General features: G+C 46.4%; 1 protein-coding gene across 5 annotated transcripts in view; it reads left to right on the top strand.

The window, feature by feature from the left end:
• The first annotated feature begins 776 nt into the window (after positions 1 to 776).
• The window catches only part of SOCS5 (suppressor of cytokine signaling 5), a 31,656-nt gene continuing 23,898 nt past the window's right edge, over positions 777 to 8,534 (top strand). For 4 of the 5 annotated variants that reach the window (XM_042821599.1, XM_042821636.1, XM_042821618.1 and 1 more), the window contains exon 1: positions 777 to 848. The gene's annotated coding sequence lies outside the window, so the exon portion shown is untranslated. Of the gene's footprint in view, positions 849 to 1,084; positions 1,143 to 8,534 lie in introns of those variants that run through there. The other variant, XM_042821609.1, reaches the window with a different exon arrangement.

Below are 8,534 nucleotides of genomic sequence, written 5' to 3'. Positions count from 1 at the left end.
AGCATGAAAATATTTACTGCACAGTAAAATTAAAAATGAATGTTTGCCACAGAAGTCATTAAAACCGAGAGTCTGAAAGTTGAAGTTAGACCGATTTATGCAAGTGCTGTACAAGTAGCGTCAGTACGGCGTAACTGCAGAAAGTACAAATTGTGACTTGATGCTTCTGGAGCAAAAGCTCTCAGGTGTCCTGGAGATACCGCTACAGAATCAGGACGGCTGAGGCGGGCTAAGCTCTGGCTCAGTCTGCTTTAACCCCAGCTCCAGTACGGCCACCAGAGCCTGCGAGGAGCAGAAAGGGCTCTTTCCACCGGCCCGCACCAACTGCACTTGCCGGCGTTTTGACAGCGCCCCGGCCAGACGCACCCGGACGGGCGCTGCCCGCAGCCACCGCTTCCGCCCCGCAGCGCCACCGCGTCACGCCGCCCCGCCCCGCCCCGCGCCCCGCGCCCGAACCCAAAATGGCCGCTGACGAGCCCCTTCCCAGATTGGGCACCGCGCCCGACTCCAAGATGGTCGTCAATGGAGGCTCGTCGAACCCATCCTAGCGGGTCAGTCCGAGAGCTGCGTCCTCATTGGCTGCGCGACGCTCCGCCTCGGCCGGCCTGCCGCTGCCATTGGCTCTGCGGAGGACCAGGCTGGCTCTCATTGGCTACTGAGGTGTCGCTCCCGCTCTCTCCGCTCCGGGGCCCGAGAACTATTTTCCATTCGGTGGAGGGGGGCTGTGGAGGGGGCTCCGGCGGTAGTACCGTGCTCGCCGAGCGGCAGGCGGCGGAGGATGCTGCGGCCGTTGGGGCCGCCAGGACGGCGCTGAGGCCTCGCCGTCCGCGCCGCGGCGCAGCGCAGCGGTAGGTGCCTCGGGCCGGTGAGCGGCGGCCGGGACCCGCGCCGTTCGCCCCCCGGCGGCGGGAGGCGGCCGCTCCCCGCTGAGGCCGCGGCTTCTCGAGGGAGGAGGGAAGCGGCCGGCTCCCGGGGCGGCCGGGAGAAGGCAGGAGCGGGCGGGCCGGCCGGGACACGGCGGGCAGCGGGAGGCCGCCCCGAGTTGGGGCAGCTCCCTCGGGCCCGGCCGTCCCCCAGAAGGCGGGAGCGCCGCGGCTAGAGGCGGCGGGGTCAAGGCGGGCCCGCCTCGGGCGGCGGTGCAGGTGAGGGGCCGCGGCAGGTGGGGGCGGGCGAGCCGCGGGCCCGGCGCGGCCTGAGGGGGCGGGGGGCGCTCGGCGGCCGCCCGGGAGGGAGCCGCGCGTGGGAACAGCCCCGCAGAGCCTCCTCGGGGCGCGCAGCCATCGCGTTAACCCCGATGTGTGTGCGTGGGACAGCGGGCTGCTTCCGCGAGAGCGAGAGGGTGGGCGAAACTTGGGGCGTCTGCGCTAAGTCCGAGTTGCGAGCGGTTTTTGGGACTTGGAGCGATAACTGGCTTTATTTCTGCCGTTGCTAACTTCGCAGCTCGGGACTTGCTCTGAATCTGGTCCCGGGGGCCATCCCGGCGTGTATTCCTGGGAGCGCGGGATGCGGTGAGGTTGCAGTGACGTTCTCCGAGTGTCTACGGAGTGCTTCTCTTTCCCTCTCTTCCCCCCCTCTGTTTCAAAAGCTTTTACGCGAAGTACCCGTGATTGCAAACTGTAATTTATTAGCAAGTTTGTATGCAGCGTCTAACCAGTGTATGGGGTCCCGTACTGCTGTCGTGTGGGGTATGGCCCCTGCTGGTGCTGTGCCAGCCCTGTGATGAGAAATCCAGCGCTTTTCCTCTCAAGTTCACTCCTTTGTTGGTGGTGACATTGCCTGCTTTGGTAAAGATATGGCTTTTTCCATATCTGTGACAACTTCAGAAGTTCCTTGTTGCTGTGGTGTGCTCCTGCAACAAGAAAATGTTTTTAGGGTAAACGTAGCCCAAGCAAACTATTTGCAGGGTGGTTGTATGAATGGAAAGTACTCCAAAGGGTTGTGTTTGTGTTAACTCGCTTCAAAAAGAAACATGCTGTAAATGTGCACAGGAGACTGGATCTCAAAGTGATCTGTCTCCATCAGGAGAGAGGTGCTTTGAATGTGTGCACTCGATGTCAGGGTGAGCATGAAAGCCCTGACAGGTCTTTCCTAGACTTAGAATGTTGTGCAGAAAGAAGACTGCCACTGACGTCATCATGGCTATGAGAACTCTTGAAATGCTTCAGATACATTTCAGTGTTCTGTTTTATTGAGCTTTTAGTCATAGCATGCTCTGTGTTTTTATTTTTTAAATGTAGAGTTCTCTTAGAGGCAAACAGCTGCATTTCAGGGTGCTTTTATTTCTTAATAATGTTGCTGCTGTTGTGTGAGCTGGGGCCCAGCACCAGAATGAGCCTGGTCAGTGGCCGGTACCTTCAGTGTGAATTTCTGTACAGAACCAGTGCCTTAACATGGCTTCCTAGAAATGCTTTGGGGTTGTTTTTTGTTTTGTTTTGTTTTTTTATTACGGAATTACAGAATGGGGATGTAATTCCTAACATCCTTTCATGTAAACCTGGTTAACTTCAGTTCAGGAATGTTACTCCAAGATTACTCTTACAAAGGTCTTTTTAGTCCCATTCCTCCCCACAGAATGTATTTGTCAACTCAGACTCTAATTTGTGTGCCAGAAGCCTTGAGTCCAATGCGTTATTGAGGAGGATGGAATGTCCTCTCCTAAGTCCACTTCTGGAAGGGAAATTAGGGTTGTGTCACCAGGTAATGACCATGCAGTACATCATAGCCCTAAATGCCATTTAACCTGTTCACTCGGTTCTCATACCTTCTTCTGAGTTCAGGTCTTTTATGGGTCACAGTGCACACAGATGATGCTAAGGCTATTCCTTAGTTAAAATCACACACAGAATCACAGAATCACCCGGGTTGGAAGGGACCTCAAGGATCATGTAGTTCCAACCCCCCTGCCTAGCAGGGCCACCAAACACACACGTGTCTTATATCTGTAGGAATCTTGGGACTAAGTCATGTTATCTTGCACTGTGCAGGTTTGTGCTGTTAAAGGCTTCCTACTGAAGTTGTTATGCTTCCCTCAGCCTTGACATAGCCCTGTCAGACATTTGAGGTTGTAATTGTGAGATACTGAGAGGAGATAGGTAGCTGTGGTGAAAGGAGGTGAGTTTCCAAGTTAACATCTGCTAATTCACTCACTGCAAAGTAGGACGTTTGAGTGGATTTGATATCAAACCAGTAGCCTTAGCGATGGAGGTTGTGAAGAGCAGATTTGATTCTTTTTGTGTCTGTACATCAATAACTATGGCAGAGTGAATTAAGCATACTTTTAGGTTGCATTCCCTGTCAGTCTGACAGAAGCTACAAGAAAGAAAAAGCGAGTTTGAGACCTGATGGACTGAGCTACTGAGATGTGTTCTGATTTTCCAGTTTGCCTCAATGTCTCGTATCCACCCTAGTTTCAGAATTGCATTAGCAGTACAACGAAGCAGTGAATGCAGACAGCTGGTAGCATGCAGAAACTTGACATGACCTCGTATGTATGAGAGCAATGGAAAAATGGCTGGTGCTGTCTTTGGAGGAATAGCTAGAGTTTCCCTTCTATTACTGTTGTATTGATGGCAGGTACATCTAAGGCAGAGCAGATGGAAGAGATTAGAAATAACTGTGTTTTAACAGAATTTTTTTTTAACGTGTTCTTTGAAACATATGAAACCCGTCACTCTGTGGCGAGGTTCTAGAAGGTGGCTGTCCAATTTGATGCGGCAATTCATGTTGCTGTAGTGGGCTAATATTCCAAGGTGGTGTGACGTGAATTTTTCTGGTCTCATTCTTCATGCTTATAGTTAAGCAAGAGATGTATTTTAGGCTCATCAGAGGGTAGTGATGATTGCTGTAAACTAGCTTGTGCTGTGATAGCATGCTGCTGAACAGCTTGGTTTTTAGTGGATTCCTCACAGGATACAGATGACTCCATGCGTCCTCCATTCAGTAGATATATGATTTTTAGGGCTTAAAGTAGTTTCATTTACTGCTATGAATAGAGGACAAAAGCCATAAAGTCTGAAAAGGATATATTTTTCTTTGCTAAAGTGTGCATGTCTGGCTTTGTAGAGTAAAAGAAAGAACCTTTGATGTAAAGGTTTCACCGTGAGTCCTAAAATGCTGGCTCCTAAAACAAGCAAGATAGCTAAATAATTCTTGAGTGCTGTCAAAGTAGATAGCTATTTGACCTACCTCCCCAAGAGCTTTGCTGGGTAATTTCTTCAACCTTAAGGGGAAATTAACACCTAGTATTTATGTTGTGGTATTTATGCCTGGAGGCTTCATTAAGGCCTGGGTGCTTGGTGGTGTTGAGCAATGTGCTGTGCCTCCCCTCTGCACGGTCATGGCTGTGCCGTGCTGAGGTGTCTGCTGGCTTCCAGAGGTGCCTGCCTCCTTCAGAAAAATGTTTCCATTGATGGGATCAGAAGGATTATCAGCTCCTCTGCTGCGATGGTAACCTGTCCGCTAGTTTGAAACACACATGCTCCATTAAATAAAAAGTGCCATGAAATGATACCCATTTCAGTGGTTTAGTTGTTGGGCTGCTTATTTTCATCTTTGAGCTATATCTAGCTTAAAAATTGTATTTAAAGTTTAGTAAATGTATGCTATACCTTCTGGAGCCCTTATACTTTGTCAGCTCTATAAATTAACTCTGACACACTGAATATTTTTCACCAGCTAACGTAGCTGTTAGTTAAGGAGAAAAGCCCACATGCTCTCCCCGTGCATACAGCTGGACATCTTTCTTAAATTTTTCAACATAAAGGAAATTTTGATTGCTTTTTAAAGCTTCATGAATACACTAATTGGTGAATCATCTAATGTGCAGCTTAGTTTCAGGAAATATGTAATGGCTCACTAACTTCATGGTTATGAGATTATGCAGACCTTCTGAAAATCTCAGTAAGAAAATGTGTGCAGTGGTGGTGGATGATATTTTTGGCTGTGAGAGAGGTTGGCTAAAACTCAGTGTGGTTCTGCGTAGTCTGCACTAGTTTGTATGGTAGAAAAGCCTTTGAAGAATTATCTGGAAGAAAGAGTAATTTTACTGCTTCATCTGCTCATGGGCCTCAGCTGGATTTTGTTAAAGAGATTTGTAGTCTGGAACCTCTTCTGGATCTGCAGCTAGTCCTGATCTCCTGGATAACATGGGAGCCTTCCTCAACTCTGCTTTTACCTGTGGTTGAATTCTTCAGAGGGAGCATTGGGCAGTCCAAAGCCTATCTTTGAAAGGTTGGGATGAGAAGGAAGGAGAGATGGAGGCTGCCCAGAAAAGCAGTATTTCTTAAAGAAAATGTTTCAGTGTCCTCATGTAGCTGTATGAAGTACGCTCCTGATTATCATGGTAACAATTGAGCGTGTTAGACGCTGAGCTATCAGCTGAAGTGCTCAAAAAAATCCTTTCATGTGGATGTTTGGGTCTCTGCAGTAGTTGGTGAAGGATCAAACAGTGCAGCAAATGAGAAGGTGGGTTTCATTGTACTCCGTAAGGCTTCTTTGTTAGCTCCAGGTTTTTGTAATGAAGATTCTCTGCTGAAGATGCGTGGAACATTCTTAGAATATGGTTCTAGTGCAATACTTGCTATTGCAAGCAGTGATTTCTGAGGGGAGGAAATTTGTCCAGTGTTGGGAAACACTTTGAAATTTGTTTGGAGTGTACCTACAGAAATGGGACTTGAAAGATTGTTATCAATTTAAGTAACTTAGAAGCAATGTAAAATATCTTTCTAGCAGAGTAAGTTCTGGTCGTAACTCAGAAACCAGTGTGGCACACAGGTAAAATCATTTGGACATCATTACTTGAGACTTCTATGTTAGTTGTAGGACTAAGGTTGTAATTCTGGGATACAGAGGCCTGGCACTTAGCAACTTGTAGATGATTCCCTTGAAGTAATGGAAGCTCGAGGTCTGCAGTTGAATGAATTGGGCTTGATCAAGACTACAACAAAAACTGATCAGGGTTCTCTCTTAAAACGCTTGTCCTTCAACAGTAGAAATGTAGGTCATAGAGATTGCTTAAACTATTTTGACAAAACCCTCCTTGTGAAACTTGGCTATGAGGATGAAAATGCTGACGGGGGCAGACTTGCGAGCACCCTACTTCTTGAGCAGAGCTTGCACACCAGGCCTACCTCGCCAAGGCATCTCTAATTGTTGGTGTGTTGGGTTCTATCTGCCTTTGTTTTTAACTGTGTGCTCTGCCTGCCTCCCGTAGGATTTGGGTTTTGCTGCAAGGTCTATCTATGAGACAGTTTTATTTACTGACTGACTCGCTTATGGAAAAAGTTCCCCAGTACAGAACTTTGTTTCTGGAGAGCTTTTACATCTGACTGACCTCTGCAGAGACAGAGGTATTTTAGTCATCTCAGTCGTGCAGCAAGAGGTCTCTTATCCATCTGAAATAGCGTATGGACAAAGAGAGTGAATTTTAGGTTGCAGAGTGGTGTGGAAGCATTGTGAGATGGATTGGAATAAGGACTTTCACTGCTTAGTTGATGCTTTGTTTTTTCAGGTCACTAATTTTCACTTTTCTGTTGCAGAATTACATGCTTCTTTTTAAACTTGTGTTAAAAGCTTCACTTGAATAGGAAGTAGAATTCAAATAAATACACAGCATTTTAAAATTGGTGTGAGGTTTTTAAATTACTTTAGATGTACAAGTAGTATTAAAAGGGCAATTCTATCAAGGTGCATTTCTGATTTAAAATTTGCCCTGGGCATCCTGATTTAGTAGTAGGTATGGAGCTTGATGATCTTTAAGGTCCTTTCCAACGCGAGCCATTTCTGTTCTTTCTGTTCACTTGTGTCCTACTCTGTTTTAGGCATGGTAAATTGGATTTCTCATTCATTGGTCTTGTTGCTTAGAAGAGTATTTATGTATTTTTTTCTAAACTGTTGAAGAGGTTGGTTGTTTTTTTTTAATTCCATCAATTCACTTGGTGCACTTCAGCAGCATTTAAAGGAGATGGCTGAGATGATGGCTTGAGCAGAAGAGAGACGTGTGTGTTCCCCTTCAGTGGTTTGTGGAGCTGTGCCAACAGGCTGGGCAGCTCAGGGTGCTGGAGCAGATCTGGGAGCAGGGAGAGCATGCAGAGAGATGCTGGGGTTGCTGAACCTTCAGGCTGTTGCAATTGTGCTCTCATCTGGCTGCACCAGGGATGTAAGAACAAAAAATAAAGTCTTGAATCCAGCTAGCAGTGCTCTGCTGCCATCTCCTTGGCTATTCTGCACATTCTCACCAGTAATTTCTACCCTTTTTTCTGTTTCATGTTCTTTAAAGCTTTGGCAACAAGCATGAGCTGCTTTGATTTTTGCTTTATTTTCATTTATCAAGGCCTTGACTTGCTATTAATAATGATTGTCAGAATTTGGTTTCATGTGATTATAGAATGGATTTTAAACTAAGATATAAGACCAGCTCTATCATTAAAAGTGTTTAAGTGGCTTATCTGCTGGAGTTCCTCAGAGCTATCGTTCTTAGAGTCTGAATGTTGTATTTATGGAGGCAGGGCATTTAACAATGGGACCTCTGGTTCTTATTGTACGTAATTTGTCCTGCACCTGTAACTTAGACTGAGATTATATTAAGAGAAATTTTAATCTAATAGAATCGTAGAAGGGTCTGGGTTGAAAAGGACCACAATGACCATGTAGTTCCAACCCCCTGCTATGTGCAGGGTCACCAGCCATCAGACCAGGCTGCCCAGAGCCACATCCAGCCTGGCCTTGAATGCATCCAGGGACGGGGCTTCCACAGCCTCCTTGGGCAACCTGTTCAGTGCCTCACCACCCTCTGAGTGAAAAACCTCCTAATAGTGCAGAGGTGATGCTTCTGGGTTTGAAAGGCCCTGATTCATCACTGGGGAGAGATGTTGGGGATGTGATGATAAATGTTTCTTCTGTTTTTGTATCCTGTGTTGGGCACCAAGTATCAGCCTGACAGATCTGACTGTTAGTATTTACTGACACATCAGAGCCTATGTCTTGGTTTGGCTGCAGACGAAATTCTATCTTGACTCAAAACTGCCATCGTTATCTTTTTCTTTTTTTTTTTTTCTTTAAGTCATCCTGTGTTACACCATTGGGATTGTTGGTTTCTTTTAATGTATTAATGATCCTAGAGGCATTCTTATGTCCACTGAATTGCATTCTAGTAAAACCTGTATGGATAAAAATGAAGTCTTTCAGCTTGGCCTGATGTACTGCTTCCCTTTACTGAAATTAACCAGTGAATCTGGATTTGTGTATTAGAAATTGCTGACATAGTTGTACAGTAAGAAGTGAGAAAACTGCTTTGCCTCATGAGTGTGCCTCGACCAGTGGCAGTTCTCATGTGCAGATGCTGCAGTTTTTTCTTTAGACTCCTTGGGCTATGGAGCATCTGTAGAAGATTTCAGTGTTTTTGTCAGCGGAGCTGTCAGTCTTACATGTATATGAGATTGTTTTGTTCTCTCAGATTCCTTTGGGAGTGAAGCCTCTGTTAATGGATTTTTAGTCTTTTGTTCAGAATGTGACTAAAATTCAAAATTCTCAAGTAA

Source organism: Centrocercus urophasianus, unplaced genomic scaffold, assembly GCF_019232065.1.
Source record: "Centrocercus urophasianus isolate 14NV4802_14NV808 unplaced genomic scaffold, USGS_Curo_1.0 seq_10, whole genome shotgun sequence".
Classification (NCBI taxonomy): Eukaryota; Metazoa; Chordata; class Aves; order Galliformes; family Phasianidae; genus Centrocercus; species Centrocercus urophasianus.
Note: the sequence above shows the minus strand (reverse complement) of the source record. Positions and strands in the feature narration are given on the sequence as shown.